The sequence below is a fragment of the Amblyomma mixtum genome, chromosome 4 (genome assembly GCF_055824585.1).
Source record: "Amblyomma mixtum isolate Tamu chromosome 4, ASM5582458v1, whole genome shotgun sequence".
Taxonomy (NCBI): domain Eukaryota; kingdom Metazoa; phylum Arthropoda; class Arachnida; order Ixodida; family Ixodidae; genus Amblyomma; species Amblyomma mixtum.
Genome location: NC_143015.1, coordinates 44,815,703 through 44,832,831, shown reverse-complemented (window position 1 = coordinate 44,832,831; position 17,129 = coordinate 44,815,703). Strand labels below are relative to the sequence as shown.

At 47.9% G+C, this 17,129-nt stretch overlaps 1 protein-coding gene across 3 annotated transcripts in view; it reads right to left on the bottom strand.

Annotated features, from left to right (window-relative positions):
- LOC149346374 (uncharacterized) overlaps nt 1–17,129 on the bottom strand; it is a 105,419-nt gene that overhangs the window by 22,263 nt on the left and 66,027 nt on the right. The gene's annotated exons all lie outside the window — the stretch shown is intronic.

Here is a 17,129-nt window from a genome sequence, read left to right as displayed (position 1 = left end):
TTTGCCAGGGTTGCTTTGGGTACCTTGGCAGAAGAAGAAAAAAAGGAAATGACACATTCACATGCGAGCACTGCAGTATCACACAAACGGTGCGGTGGCTGACAATGAAAGGCAGTTTCTTTCTTATTTTCAATCTCAAAGAGCAGATTTACAATGTGTCGCACTGCTCCGAAGTACTGTTTGAACGCTTAAAGCAGGTGGCCTCAACTGCACCTGGATGTACGCAGACATCACAGATTGGCGGCTTTACCGGAGCATAAGAAACAGACTAAGAGCGAAGTGGAGCGACTTGACAGTCACTATGAATACTGACAGATCACCGGTGTTCAAATCCAGTAAGCAAGTGTGTGGCCAGTTCAAGTGCTCATTAATGAACTGACATTCAACATTCACTTTCAAAATATAATTGTGGGAGCATTGTGGTTTGCCAAAATCCATCCTCCTCAATACCTGTTCATGAAGGCGTTCAGTGAAATCGGAACCACAGTGTGGAGACATATCAAATATCAAAGAAACTGTGCAGTCGAAGGTAACTGTGGCATGCTGCTGCGTCGAATAACCAGCCTGAGCAGCCCTGCTAAATATGAAGCAATTCAACGGACATTTCGGGTGTTCCTGGTGCCTGCAGAGGGGAACAGTTGTTGACGGTAAGCCATTTTGCATGATGTAATGCTCCCTTTGCATTGTTATCTGCTCTAGAAAATCCTGCAAAAGTAGAAGTCTGGCCTACATGCTGAGTGTCACAGCTTCATTTGCACCTTTTGATTTCGTTATTTTGTTCTGCACGTGTAGGTAACTTGCATTCAAGTCGGACGTCTGCATTAGTACCATTGGCAGCCAGTTCTCATACTGCAGACAGTGGCTAAGACTATGGAGCAGGTCTCTTCGCCACATTTATTGGTAGTGTCGTGAGCCTGCATTTGGTTATACGACATGTTCTGTGTCACCTCAAAAACTGTCCTGGCAGCTTTGAAGCACGAATGGATGTTGTAATAAATGCACCATAATTCAGGTCATGGCTTATGGATGTCGTGCATAATTCCACCCCATGAAGAAATGCTGGATGAATTACTGCTACAATACAGTGACCAGTACGGCAATCCATGAGTGGGGTGAAGTAGATAGGCCTATGTCAAAAGTAACAAAATTCATCCCATCCTAGAACCTAGAATGTTCACTGTTGGCTGATCAGTTGTGTCGAGTGTAGTATTTTGAATCGAGATGCTGCACCCTGTGACACTGGCAGGGCACATTTTTGCTACAGCTATCTCAGTCCTGCCCGTAGTGTTTTTATTTTCATGTTCATGGTCCCTGAAAAGTTTCGTCTGCTACACATGGTCCAGGTTCATCATATTATTACGGGGGGTTAGCCCAGCGGCAGACGGTACAGGCCACAGTCAGAAGGCACACCGAGCTAAATCACTCCAGCACAAACTGCCACGTCCTCGTCGTCGTTCACTGCCGAACGTCCCAAAACAACGTCGTCTTCTCCTAGCAACTATGCACCGTAACACTATTAAACCCTCATAAACAGTGCCTGCTGAGAGTTTGTGCTCCGTCTGTTATTGCACTGTACGTACTTTACAAAGCAGCTTCAGCCCACTGCATGGATTGAGGACTTTCATTTCCTCATTGATTATTAGCAGTTCCTGCAGTATAGGAAATCGTCTATTAACTGATATTACAGTCACTTTGATGTGCGATTTCACTTTAACAGCTCTTGTTCCTAAAAATACCCAGGCTAAATCTGGAAGTTGGACTAGTTGCTGTGTATTGAGGTGCAGCACAGAATGAACACAACAGGCACATAGGAACGAAAGCGGAATTGCTTGTTTTCATCATGATATAAGGCCATTATAAAATACTCATGACTTGTCTTTTTCAGGCACTATTCGGCACACTCAAGGAAACCAGTCAGCAGCGCCACACACACGGGCCGCCCACAGTGGTCACCAGCCTGTGCACGGGGTGAAAGGACCCTCTCCTCTCTTCAGCCTCCAAGGCTTCAACCTTGTGTGGAGTCTGCCACCCGACTACATGTACCGTGTGCTAGAGGGAGTTGCGCAGCAACTGTGGCTAACTGCTCCTGGCAAACCTTTCTACATGGTAGGCATATTCATGAGCTTGAGAACCGAATTAAGCAACTTAAGCCTCAAATTTCTTTCTGTCGCTTGCCTAAGCCAATTGCTGAGCGTAAGAATCAGAAGGCGACTGAGTGGCTGTTCTGGTAGCTTTATTATGCTTTTCTTTGTATGAAAGATATGACTGCTGACAGCTACCTCCATCATTTTTCTTTATTGTGCCAAGGCATTTTCCGGCTCATCCAGACGTATGTCAGTGATGTGGATCTAATTGAGGCAGACCAGCTTCTTCTTCATTTGTAAACAGAGTTTCAGTCTTGTATGGAGAAAACAGTGCAACATTCAATATGCAACAGTTGCTACACTTTGCAAAAAGTGTAGAAATGTTAGGTCTTTTATGGGGGACCTTCACATTTGCATTTGAGAATGGGCAGCTTTTGAGACGTGACAGCTGCACAAGGTGTGCCAATGCAGGTTGCAGAACGCTATGGCTGAGCAGTGTGAATAGATTTGTGAATAGATGCCTGCCATGAGAGAAACTGCTGGCCATGAGAAACTGGCTGGCACCATGGCCGAAGAACATTTTTTTTCTATGGCTGCCTCTTTACTATCAAATGATCATCCTCTGAAAAGAGTGCAGACCAATGTAACCTCCCAGTTCTTCAACAAAAAGAAAACATCTTTGGCAATATTCCACATCATTCATAGTGAACAAAAAGAAAAGAAACCAGCCAGACTCGTATCTCCTTTCACAGTCTCAAAAGTCCTCACAAATTCCTTAGGTCCGAAGTACAAGGTGACAAAATTGTTTAGTGGAGATCTCCTGCTAGAACTTGTCGACATCACTCAAATCTCGAAACTAGCAGACATCGCAACTTTCGGTGACATCCCTGTCTCTCACATCCCACAGATCTTTAAACACAGTACGTGATGTCATCTCCAACAATGACTTTTTTTTTTACACTTGACAGAAGAGGAAATGCTGGAAGGACTCTCCGCAGAAAATGTAACCAATGTATACAGAATAAAAATACACAAAGAAAACAAAGAAATTCCAACGAAGCACTTCGTCCTGACCTTTCTTCCTGCACCCTACCTGAATCAATCGAGATAGGGCACGCAAAAATCTCTGTCCAACCATATACCCCTAACCGGAGACGCTGCCTCAAATATCAAGTTTGGCCATGGCTACCAAAGCTGCTGCCGCGATACATGTGCCAAATGTGCCGCAAGCGATCACAAATCCGAAGACTGCGACGCTGCACCATGCTGTGCAAACTGCGAAGGCGATCTACTTAAAAAAAAAAAAAAAGGCAATCACGCCTTTTTTCTTAAGTAAAAACACCAATCAGGGAGTGAGTGGCATTTATTCTACGTTCAGTCATTACTCAGAGAGTCTTCCTAGTCTGAACTGATGCGAGCTATGGTGCACGCTCATCCCACCAGAAGTAGCACAGCATGTCTGCTGTCAACACGTAGCCATTGTTCAGCACTTCCACCACATAGCAGAGCAGCTGTTCTTCCGGTTCAGGAAACTTGCACGGCTTGCCTCAGAAAGCATGCTTTCTGCAGCTTGTGCTCCTCAATGCATCCATCTTTTTGGTTGTGCCATCGCCGGAAGCACTACTCGTCCACATCGAATTTCCTGCCTGCTGCATGCTTGCCGTGTTCGAGTCAAACTCCCAGCCATGTAGCTACTAAAAAAGCGTGACATCTAATTTTGGTGGCATGTTTTCGTCTACAATGATTTGGAAGACACTACTATGCATGAATCACCACGTGGTACTCACCTATGACTGCTAAATAATTTATAATCGTATTTTTCTGTCACGCTGTTTTGTGCTATGCCATATATATTTCTTGGTTTTTGACTGTCATCTTCTGTGGTGTTTGCTACAAGGAATGCGCACAACCTCACCCAGCTGACAGCAGTTCTTAGCCTGTTGGTCTTGCGATGTTTCGCAAAAAGGTTAAAGGTTGTGAGGGACATATATTGTCACTTGGTTACTGCTAGGATGAATAAGTGGAGATCTGGGGGTGCTTGATTGCATCTGCAATGATGATCTGAAGCTGTTTCTCAGGAATCACAATAAAAACTGTGCTTTCTATTTCTGACATTTTTTACATGTCCTTTGTGTTGCCTCATAGGCCACAAACACAGGTATGCTGATATTAGAGGAGTTAGTTTTAGGACAAGTGAGCTCTGTATATAAACAACACTACAACCCATTTATGCTTTGCTCATATGTGTTCTTCAGATCCATGTTCGCCGTGGCAATTATGTAAGTAGCTGCACTTGGGAGCAGCTGCTGGGTTCCACAATGGACTCAACCTTCTGCAAACAGTTGGCCGTGTCCCTGTGGGGCAGCGAAACCCTGGCACAGAGGAGCCTTACAGGCACTCTGTCAAATAATGCCCTGTCAAAAGGGCTGACAAAGACGTACCCTCCACTGTCCCCAGTGAAGGTGGCTTCAGTGTCAGGTAAGCCAAAAACCATTAGTCTATCCTGCAGTGCACTATGCATTTCAATACATCTGCTTTCAGCTGCATGTAACCCAGCAGCTGCTGGGTTCCACAATGGACTCAACATTATGTAAGCAGTTGGCCGTGTCCCTGTGGGGCAGCGAAACCCTGGCACAGAGGAGCCTTACAGGCACTCTGTCAAATAATGCCCTGTCAAAAGGGCTGACAAAGACGTACCCTCCACTGTCCCCAGTGAAGGTGGCTTCAGTGTCAGGTAAGCCAAAAACCATTAGTCTATCCTGCAGTGCACTATGCATTTCAATACATCTGCTTTCAGCTGCATGTAACCCAGCAGCTGCTGGGTTCCACAATGGACTCAACATTATGTAAGCAGTTGGCTGTGTCCCTGTGGGGCAGGGAGACCCTGGCACAGAGGAGCCTTACAGGCACTCTGTCAAATAATGCCCTGTCAAAAGGGCTGACAAAGACGTACCCTCCACTGTCCCCAGTGAAGGTGGCTTCAGTGCCAGGTAAGCCAAAAACCATTAGTCTATCCTGCAGTGCACTATGCATTTCAATACATCTGCTTTCAGCTGCATGTAACCCAGCAGCTGCTGGGTTCCACAATGGACTCAACATTATGTAAGCAGTTGGCCGTGTCCCTGTGGGGCAGTGAAACCCTGGCACAGAGGAGCCTTACAGGCACTCTGTCAAATAATGCCCTGTCAAAAGGGCTGACAAAGACGTACCCTCCACTGTCCCCAGTGAAGGTGGCTTCAGTGTCAGGTAAGCCAAAAACCATTAGTCTATCCTGCAGTGCACTATGCATTTCAATACATATGCTTTCAGCTGCATGTAACCCAGCAGCTGCTGGGTTCCACAATGGACTCAACATTATGTAAGCAGTTGGCTGTGTCCCTGTGGGGCAGGGAGACCCTGGCACAGAGGAGCCTTACAGGCACTCTGTCAAATAATGCCCTGTCAAAAGGGCTGACAAAGACGTACCCTCCACTGTCCCCAGTGAAGGTGGCTTCAGTGCCAGGTAAGCCAAAAACCATTAGTCTATCCTGCAGTGCACTATGCATTTCAATACATCTGCTTTCAGCTGCATGTAACCCAGCAGCTGCTGGGTTCCACAATGGACTCAACATTATGTAAGCAGTTGGCCGTGTCCCTGTGGGGCAGTGAAACCCTGGCACAGAGGAGCCTTACAGGCACTCTGTCAAATAATGCCCTGTCAAAAGGGCTGACAAAGACGTACCCTCCACTGTCCCCAGTGAAGGTGGCTTCAGTGTCAGGTAAGCCAAAAACCATTAGTCTATCCTGCAGTGCACTATGCATTTCAATACATATGCTTTCAGCTGCATGTAACCCAGCAGCTGCTGGGTTCCACAATGGACTCAACATTATGTAAGCAGTTGGCTGTGTCCCTGTGGGGCAGGGAGACCCTGGCACAGAGGAGCCTTACAGGCACTCTGTCAAATAATGCCCTGTCAAAAGGGCTGACAAAGACGTACCCTCCACTGTCCCCAGTGAAGGTGGCTTCAGTGTCAGGTAAGCCAAAAACCATTAGTCTATCCTGCAGTGCACTATGCATTTCAATACATCTGCTTTCAGCTGCATGTAACCCAGCAGCTGCTGGGTTCCACAATGGACTCAACATTATGTAAGCAGTTGGCCGTGTCCCTGAGGGGCAGTGAAACCCTGGCACAGAGGAGCCTTACAGGCACTCTGTCAAATAATGCCCTGTCAAAAGGGCTGACAAAGACGTACCCTCCACTGTCCCCAGTGAAGGTGGCTTCAGTGTCAGGTAAGCCAAAAACCATTAGTCTATCCTGCAGTGCACTATGCATTTCAATACATCTGCTTTCAGCTGCATGTAACCCAGCAGCTGCTGGGTTCCACAATGGACTCAACATTATGTAAGCAGTTGGCTGTGTCCCTGTGGGGCAGGGAGACCCTGGCACAGAGGAGCCTTACAGGCACTCTGTCAAATAATGCCCTGTCAAAAGGGCTGACAAAGACGTACCCTCCACTGTCCCCAGTGAAGGTGGCTTCAGTGTCAGGTAAGCCAAAAACCATTAGTCTATCCTGCAGTGCACTATGCATTTCAATACATCTGCTTTCAGCTGCATGTAACCCAGCAGCTGCTGGGTTCCACAATGGACTCAACATTATGTAAGCAGTTGGCCGTGTCCCTGTGGGGCAGTGAAACCCTGGCACAGAGGAGCCTTACAGGCACTCTGTCAAATAATGCCCTGTCAAAAGGGCTGACAAAGACGTACCCTCCACTGTCCCCAGTGAAGGTGGCTTCAGTGCCAGGTAAGCCAAAAACCATTAGTCTATCCTGCAGTGCACTATGCATTTCAATACATCTGCTTTCAGCTGCATGTAACCCAGCAGCTGCTGGGTTCCACAATGGACTCAACATTATGTAAGCAGTTGGCCGTGTCCCTGTGGGGCAGTGAAACCCTGGCACAGAGGAGCCTTACAGGCACTCTGTCAAATAATGCCCTGTCAAAAGGGCTGACAAAGACGTACCCTCCACTGTCCCCAGTGAAGGTGGCTTCAGTGTCAGGTAAGCCAAAAACCATTAGTCTATCCTGCAGTGCACTATGCATTTCAATACATCTGCTTTCAGCTGCATGTAACCCAGCAGCTGCTGGGTTCCACAATGGACTCAACATTATGTAAGCAGTTGGCCGTGTCCCTGTGGGGCAGTGAAACCCTGGCACAGAGGAGCCTTACAGGCACTCTGTCAAATAATGCCCTGTCAAAAGGGCTGACAAAGACGTACCCTCCACTGTCCCCAGTGAAGGTGGCTTCAGTGTCAGGTAAGCCAAAAACCATTAGTCTATCCTGCAGTGCACTATGCATTTCAATACATCTGCTTTCAGCTGCATGTAACCCAGCAGCTGCTGGGTTCCACAATGGACTCAACATTATGTAAGCAGTTGGCCGTGTCCCTGTGGGGCAGTGAAACCCTGGCACATAGGAGCCTTACAGGCACTCTGTCAAATAATGCCCTGTCAAAAGGGCTGACAAAGACGTACCCTCCACTGTCCCCAGTGAAGGTGGCTTCAGTGTCAGGTAAGCCAAAAACCATTAGTCTATCCTGCAGTGCACTATGCATTTCAATACATCTGCTTTCAGCTGCATGTAACCCAGCAGCTCCTGGGTTCCACAATGGACTCAACATTATGTAAGCAGTTGGCCGTGTCCCTGTGGGGCAGTGAAACCCTGGCACAGAGGAGCCTTACAGGCACTCTGTCAAATAATGCCCTGTCAAAAGGGCTGACAAAGACGTACCCTCCACTGTCCCCAGTGAAGGTGGCTTCAGTGTCAGGTAAGCCAAAAACCATTAGTCTATCCTGCAGTGCACTATGCATTTCAATACATCTGCTTTCAGCTGCATGTAACCCAGCAGCTGCTGGGTTCCACAATGGACTCAACATTATGTAAGCAGTTGGCCGTGTCCCTGTGGGGCAGTGAAACCCTGGCACAGAGGAGCCTTACAGGCACTCTGTCAAATAATGCCCTGTCAAAAGGGCTGACAAAGACGTACCCTCCACTGTCCCCAGTGAAGGTGGCTTCAGTGCCAGGTAAGCCAAAAACCATTAGTCTATCCTGCAGTGCACTATGCATTTCAATACATCTGCTTTCAGCTGCATGTAACCCAGCAGCTGCTGGGTTCCACAATGGACTCAACATTATGTAAGCAGTTGGCCGTGTCCCTGTGGGGCAGTGAAACCCTGGCACAGAGGAGCCTTACAGGCACTCTGTCAAATAATGCCCTGTCAAAAGGGCTGACAAAGACGTACCCTCCACTGTCCCCAGTGAAGGTGGCTTCAGTGCCAGGTAAGCCAAAAACCATTAGTCTATCCTGCAGTGCACTATGCATTTCAATACATCTGCTTTCAGCTGCATGTAACCCAGCAGCTGCTGGGTTCCACAATGGACTCAACATTATGTAAGCAGTTGGCCGTGTCCCTGTGGGGCAGTGAAACCCTGGCACAGAGGAGCCTTACAGGCACTCTGTCAAATAATGCCCTGTCAAAAGGGCTGACAAAGACGTACCCTCCACTGTCCCCAGTGAAGGTGGCTTCAGTGTCAGGTAAGCCAAAAACCATTAGTCTATCCTGCAGTGCACTATGCATTTCAATACATCTGCTTTCAGCTGCATGTAACCCAGCAGCTGCTGGGTTCCACAATGGACTCAACATTATGTAAGCAGTTGGCCGTGTCCCTGTGGGGCAGTGAAACCCTGGCACATAGGAGCCTTACAGGCAATCTGTCAAATAATGCCCTGTCAAAAGGGCTGACAAAGACGTACCCTCCACTGTCCCCAGTGAAGGTGGCTTCAGTGTCAGGTAAGCCAAAAACCATTAGTCTATCCTGCAGTGCACTATGCATTTCAATACATCTGCTTTCAGCTGCATGTAACCCAGCAGCTGCTGGGTTCCACAATGGACTCAACATTATGTAAGCAGTTGGCCGTGTCCCTGTGGGGCAGTGAAACCCTGGCACAGAGGAGCCTTACAGGCACTCTGTCAAATAATGCCCTGTCAAAAGGGCTGACAAAGACGTACCCTCCACTGTCCCCAGTGAAGGTGGCTTCAGTGTCAGGTAAGCCAAAAACCATTAGTCTATCCTGCAGTGCACTATGCATTTCAATACATCTGCTTTCAGCTGCATGTAACCCAGCAGCTGCTGGGTTCCACAATGGACTCAACATTATGTAAGCAGTTGGCCATTTCCCTGTGGGGCAGTGAAACCCTGGCACAGAGGAGCCTTACAGGCACTCTGTCAAATAATGCCCTGTCAAAAGGGCTGACAAAGACGTACCCTCCACTGTCCCCAGTGAAGGTGGCTTCAGTGTCAGGTAAGCCAAAAACCATTAGTCTATCCTGCAGTGCACTATGCATTTCAATACATCTGCTTTCAGCTGCATGTAACCCAGCAGCTGCTGGGTTCCACAATGGACTCAACATTATGTAAGCAGTTGGCCGTGTCCCTGTGGGGCAGTGAAACCCTGGCACAGAGGAGCCTTACAGGCACTCTGTCAAATAATGCCCTGTCAAAAGGGCTGACAAAGACGTACCCTCCACTGTCCCCAGTGAAGGTGGCTTCAGTGTCAGGTAAGCCAAAAACCATTAGTCTATCCTGCAGTGCACTATGCATTTCAATACATCTGCTTTCAGCTGCATGTGTTTCATCACCAGTTCTCATCTAGTGTCCTTGTGTGTGCTGCTTTCAAATTCCACAGATGATTCTTTCCGCACAATGGCTGACGCTGGCCACCACCACGCTGCAAGTCCACTTTTTCTAGTCACATGCGGACATGATGAGTGAAACACTTTCCGGTGGACTACATGCACACGGTGTGCTTGGGAGCGGTCCGTAACTTGCTGAAGACGTGGACATCAGGACCACTACCACATTGTCTTGGTGCACAGCAGTGGAGCATTGTGAGTGCAAGACTGCAGCAAGCTAGTCTGCCGCCAGAATCTGCTCGACAGCCCAGAGCCTTTGATGAACTGGACCAAAGTGGAGTTTAGGTACTCCCTTCTCTATACTGACCCTGATGTGTTATGCAGTTTGTTGGATGACAACCAGTATAAACACTTCCTGTGAATTCATGTGGCAATTCACATCCTGTTCAAAAATGATCTTGCAACAGAGATGAACAGTTTTGCCTCAGATCACCTGCAGTATTTTTCACAGCAGTCTGGGGTGCTTTATGGATCTGAGTTTCTGATCTACAGTGTACAAATACTGTGTCACATTGCGGATGGCTCCTTAATTTATGGTCCGCTAGACAATGTTAGTGCCCTCTCATATGAAAACTGTTTAAGGCAAGTTAAGCAGTTGTTGCACACCAGCAGAAAGCCACTTGCACAGGTAAGCTACAGATTGTCCTAGTTGGCTTAGTCACCAGCAGACTGTGTGCCTGACGGATGTACCATCCTTGAAAGTAGGGGCAGAGGAGGACTCGTGCTGTTTACTAAATAGTGGCAGCATTGTCGGTGTGACAGAGGTGACTCGGAAGTTTCTTCTTGGCCGTGAGTTTTTTCACTGAAGAAAATTCTCTGCTCTGCTTCTATCAGAACAGCTCACGATTTTCTGCGAAGACAATGCTTCACATCATACAAGGGCCTATGGAGTCTTTCCGCTCGAAATGTGTGAAAATTGTGAGGAAGTCTGGGTTTATTTTCTTTCCTCTCCTCCATCATAATTAGTAGCTAGGAGTATACTATAGCGCATCTTGAGCATTGTGTTACATCTTCATAAACAGCAGAAGTCTATCATGGTAGAAGTGTGTTTTCAGTGTTGTTTTTCCGCTCCACCATATTTTTTAGCATAAGTGTATTTTGGCTACTTTGAGCACTGTTATGTCATAGCTGTCATAGCTAACTTGCACAATTACCCCTTGCAGCCAAAGAAAAAACTAAGTGTATTTCAACTGAGACTTCGGAGAGTGACACTTCTCTTTGCTCTGGAAATGACAAGCGAAAAGTCCTTCATCAGAAGGACTTCTGAAGAAAAAGGGCAAAGGAACCTGAGGAGGAGAGGCTGTTCATTAGAAAAAGAGTCTCCAGTTTGCAAAGATCCCTGGAGATGAATATGTAGCAACGAAATGCTGCTTTGCCTTTTATTTTACTGCTTTCACAAATGATCTTAAAATTTTACAACCTCTTTGCTTCAGCAATTGCAAATGTGTCATCTGTTTGCATGCAGTGGATACGATACACAGTCAAGATGAAATGCCGCCAAGGGCGATGGATCGAAAAACCATAGCAGGTTTGTTTCAATTTTAGATTTTATTAATTTGTATCGTTTAATAATTTTATTCTTTTGCACGTCCGTGTCCTATTAAGGAGCTTTATCATGACCAGGTATATGATCTGGACAACAGTACGCAAACGGATTATCTTTTCCAGGATTATCTATTCTGCAATGTCACTGAGGTTTCAAGTGTCATGAGCTTCAAGCGATTTCAAGCTATTACAAACTTCCTGCATCTCCCTGATGACGAGAAAATAAAGCACAGGAATGAAGAAGGGTTCGATCGTTTAGCCAAAATACGGCCACTAGTCAATGCGATGAACATTCGCTTTCTATATGAGTACAAGCCATCAAATCACCAAGCAAGTGACGAAAGCATGGTCCGATTCAAAGGCCTTTCTTCACTAAAGTAGTATGCGCCGATGAAGCCCATAAAAAGAGGGTACAAAGTATGGTGCCGAGCTGATTCTGCTACTGGATACCTTTGTGAATTTCAAATATATGAGGGAAAATCCAGGGAAAGTTTTGTGCTTAGTGTCAGCTATGTGTTGTTTTTGCCTGTGTACTGTTACGTTTCGCCTTCATCGTGAGTAAAAATCGGCGCGGTCGCAGCGGAATGCCGATGAGTCACGAAAGGAACGCGGGGTCAACGGCTGAATTAGCCACGGAAGCGGCGTCAGTAATCCACCCCGCAACTAGCCAGCGCAGCTCTGCAGTGCACCCTCTTCTACAGAACGAAGTTGGCTGCCAAGGCCGACAGTACTTGACATTCCGAGGGGCCTGGGGGCCAACTGAGTCCAGTCATCAAGTTTGGCAGCAGCATCCGTCTTCCAGGAAGAAGTTAACAGCGAGCATTTCCCCTACACTGCGTGAACTTGCTCGAAGCCTGGACCCTGCACGTGCGACCACATGAAAACCGCGGGAACGCTGTTCGAGAACCTTCCAGAATCTGCGCGACGCAGATGGCATCCTTCTCTCTCTCCCAACACGTGACGGGGACGTGTTCCCTATTGGGAGAGAGTGTGATGGATGCCACAGTGAACTTTCAGGACACTCTTTCCTCGGCGGGCGCGGCCCCCATCTAGGGAGCCCAGGGAAAGGAAAAGCTACAAAACTCGGCGTCTTGTACGGGCGGGTAGCTCCTGACCATCGCGCTCATCGTCGTGTAGCTTCTCGTCATCAAGCTCCTTGTTATCGAGACTCTCTTACCAAGACGTTCTCTCAGTTGCTGTTTGTATATAATGTAAATTTACCTGTATAAAGTCCTTCTTGTCTTTCCCATAACCTCGTCTCCTACCTCCCTCATCCCCTCTCCGACCCGACCATGCTACCTGAGCCGCAACAGTACTGTGTCTTTCACCACTTAACAGTGTTGGTGGAGGAGCTGGGTATGCGATCACGCCATGAAGCTTGAAGTAGTCGTTTTATCGGGACAGAGTCATGGCTGCGAAAAGGTTTGCTATGCTGTTTGCTATGATGTTGAAGAGTCATCAAGTGATGAACACATACAAGAAATGCCAGTCCAATTGAAGGAGGTAGGCACGTAGTGCTTTTCTGTCAGAGGCAACAACAACTCAGTACAAGTGTGACAGCAGCACGCTTGCTACTCCTATCACGCTTGTATGCGCCCTTATTTAATTTTAATTGTGCTGGCCTGCTGTTCATGCACGCTCACAGCTTTTCTGTTCTCGCAAAAGCTGCCATGGAGAGCTCATCGCCTTAGCGGCGGCAAAGTGTTTGATGAGCTTAAGTAGTTTTATAAATCAGTCTCTATCTATGCACCAAAACATCATACAAGTAAACAGGAAATGACCGACCGCACATTTCTGGCTTCAGGTGCAACTTTAAGAACAGGTTGTTTTCTTACAGAGAAATCCTGCAGCACTACAGGCTTGCAAGACTCAGATTCCCCCCAGCAGATAAAACGCTCTCCAAACAACAGGCCAAAGCCTGGCGTAAACTTCAAACTAACACCTATCGAAATCTCTAATTGTGTAGCTTCTATTCGGAAGGACTCTACTCAGAAAAATGCAAAAATTGTGATATGAAAGCTAATCTAAATCATATGATCTGGAACTGCCCACAGTCCCTACCCGCGAGTCAATTCATTACCGACTCTGATAATTGGGAGGCTCTATTGCTCAGCCCCGACTTGGGGACCCAGATCAAGCTCCTCCAGCTGGCTGAAGACGCCGCCGCTGCCCAAGGGATAGCGGCCGCCGTTTAAGCGGGGGGCAACTCCTTTTTTGCAGGTTACGTGGGGCTTACGGTGTTTTACGCCACACTCTTGCCGTTTTTTGTGTGTGAGTTCCCGCTCACTTGCGGGAAGGTTTACGTTGGGCAAACTGGACGTTGCCTCAACCAGCGCCTTCTGGAGCACAAAAAATCTTTAAAGAAGACAGGCTCCGATCTCCCGGACCATTGACAAGAATGCACTAAGAAGACTAAGGTCGCCTGTTTTCCCCGCTTATCGGACTGTAGAGTATTGTTGAGAAGCCGCGATCGGATTGAACGGGAACTGGTGGAAGCCTATTACATCAGAAAAAAAGGAGATAACTGCATCAGTGATTCATCTGTGATACTTCGCCGATCTGAAATGGTTTTCTTAGATAGATTTCTGTAATCGCCTACCTTTGGATTTCTTTTGGTGTTTTCTGGTACCCACGTGCTTGTGATTCGCACAGTGGAGCTTGGGTAAGCGAAGGTATATTAACGGTCTACGTCGAATAAAGCCTGTTGATAGTAAGCGCTCGTCCCTGTCTACTTCTCTGTCTGTGTCTTTTATTGCGCCCCTGTGTCCTCCTGAAAAGTTATGAACCAACACGCCCAAATACAAGTACTTCTGAAACTACACGTTTGACACTTCCAACTTTTTTTATCGATATCTATCATTGCTTTGTGGGCAGTTTTGGTCGTATTAGAACTAGCGCCTAAGTGGTAGCCGTATCGGCACTCTGAGCAGGTAAGGGACGAGCCCTCTGCTGGAAGTGACTGATTACAAACCAGGCATATATCACAAACAGCATCACCCATAGCACTCGCGATGGAAAAGCATGCGGCACAATAGAAAACAACTACAGCAACAGCACAGACTCAAGCGGCGGCGGCGTTTGGCAGAAGGTTTCTTATGACTTCAATAAGTGAAAGCACAGCAACTTGCAAAGTGAAGGATTTGCAGTTACTCTTTGCCGATGTTGCTTCCGCCACCGCCGCTGAGCAAGTGTGGGGGGCACAGGTGAGCCTTGTCCTTTTCTATGCTCCTGGCTGGCGCTGCTTGTGTCGTTATCTTGCGGGGCCGATCGCCGTCGCTCTTGCCACTTTAGTCCACCAGATGTATCAAGCCTGGCCAAGAACTGCAAAGTGAAGGATTTGCAGTTACTCTTTGCCGATGTTGCTTCCACCACCGCCGCTGAGCAAGTGTGGGGGGCACAGGTGAACCTTGTCCTTTGCTATGCTCCTGGCTGGCGCTGCTTGTGTCGTTATCTTGCGAGGCCGATCGTCGTCGCTCTTGCCACTTTAATCCACCAGATGTATCAAGCCTGGCCAAGAACTGCAAAGTGAAGGATTTGCAGTTACTCTTTGCCGATGTTGCTTCCACCACCACCGCTGAGCAAGTGTGGGGGGCACAGGTGAGCCTTGTCCTTTTCTATGCTCCTGGCTGGCGCTGCTTGTGTCGTTATCTTGCGAGGCCGATCGTCGTCGCTCTTGCCACTTTAATCCACCAGATGTATCAAGCCTGGCCAAGAACTGCAAAGTGAAGGATTTGCAGTTACTCTTTGCCGATGTTGCTACCGCCACCGCCGCTGAGCAAGTGTGGGGGGCACAGGTGAGCCTTGTCCTTTTCTATGCTCCTGGCTGGCGCTGCTTGTGTCGTTATCTTGCGAGGCCGATCGTCGTCGCTCTTGCCACTTTAATCCACCAGATGTATCAAGCCTGGCCAAGAACTGCAAAGTGAAGGATTTGCAGTTACTCTTTGCCGATGTTGCTTCCGCCACCACCGCTGAGCAAGTGTGGGGGGCACAGGTGAGCCTTGTCCTTTTCTATGCTCCTGGCTGGCGCTGCTTGTGTCGTTATCTTGCGAGGCCGATCGTCGTCGCTCTTGCCACTTTAATCCACCAGATGTATCAAGCCTGGCCAAGAACTGCAAAGTGAATAATTTGCAGTTACTCTTTGCCGATGTTGCTTCCGCCACCACCGCTGAGCAAGTGTGGGGGGCACAGGTGAGCCTTGTCCTTTTCTATGCTCCTGGCTGGCGCTGCTTGTGTCGTTATCTTGCGAGGCCGATCGTCGTCGCTCTTGCCACTTTAATCCACCAGATGTATCAAGCCTGGCCAAGAACTGCAAAGTGAAGGATTTGCAGTTACTCTTTGCCGATGTTGCTTCCGCCACCGCCGCTGAGCAAGTGTCAAGCAAATGCTCCTCAACAACAGCATTGCTGCCTACAAACTGTTTTAGGAACGCAATATGTAGACTAATCATGGTAGAAGCCTCCACAGCAGTCAGTGGAAGGGGGCCCTTTTTGTCATCGTCAGCAGAATCCAGGCAATGGGAGAGGGTTCGTACTTCACGAACTATTATTTTCGTCAGTGTGTGGCTCTCCAATGTCGCCGCCCTCACATGCACCAAGAAAGTCATCCCAGGCAAAATCGTGGACTTCAAGCTCCACCCATCAGCAACGCCATTTTCAAAAGCATTCAGTGATGTCACAAGAGCAGAGTCGCGGCTGCGTTGTCTGCTACAAGTTTAAATGCTGCTGCTTTCATACTAAGTGAGGACGGCGCGTCGCCGCGAACCTTTGCAGCTGTCGTCGTCCGACCATTCTGTTAATGATTCTCAGAATGAGAACGAAACCCCGAGATATAAGCCCCACTTCGATTCCAATCCAAGTGCATCAGAATCAAGCGGCGACCACGAGCAACATGACAGTGATGCAGACAATAATGTCCACAACGACCTTGGACTGGCGAGAGATGCCGGGAAAGTTTTTCTGCTACGGTGAGTGTTACGGTTATTCGATATATATCACAGCGTGATCATAACTTGTGCCGCTCGCTGTTTACATAATTAGCAGCAAGCCCTCATGCGTTTAACACGAGTCATGGTCTCAAACATGCCCAACCGCGTTCGCCTTGTGGATAATAATGACAGTCTGAACACTGTTGTTACAATTCTCTGCACGTTATATGTATCAGCGCAGGCAGGCACATCGAGGCAGCCTATGTTTATCACTCTGTAGTGCTGTGAACCGCATGCAGCTTTCGCACGATACATGCGGCTGCAGTTTGGTGTGCACTTCCCACATCAAGCCATGCCTTCGCATGTCCATGCGGAGAGCGTGATAACAGCATGCAGTTGAGCGTCGAACCATGGCATATGCCTCGTTGATAGATAAATCTAACCTCACGCTTATTTATCTTAGTACAGAGGAAGTGAATGTGCCATTAGGGACCTGTTAGTGGAAGTCAAGTCTGCATGAACAAAACTCTTCCACGACACAGCACAATACACGCATACCCGCGTTCTGCAAGCTTCTTTACCTCAGAGTGAATCAAGCATGCATTTGATATTATCCTGCGCTGTGCTACCTGGATTGCTACCCATTATGCACTATTTTACAGGTGTCACTGTGGCAACTGCCGTTTACTGCAAACGGCTGTTGAAAATGCTTGCTTCCACAACATACCCGAAGTGCGCGTAAAGCTGGAGGGCAGGCGCTGCGACACCAGCCACCCCACTTTTCTGGAGGATGCATCAGGATGCATGCACTGGAGATTGCACACCTCAGTATGATGCGCCTCA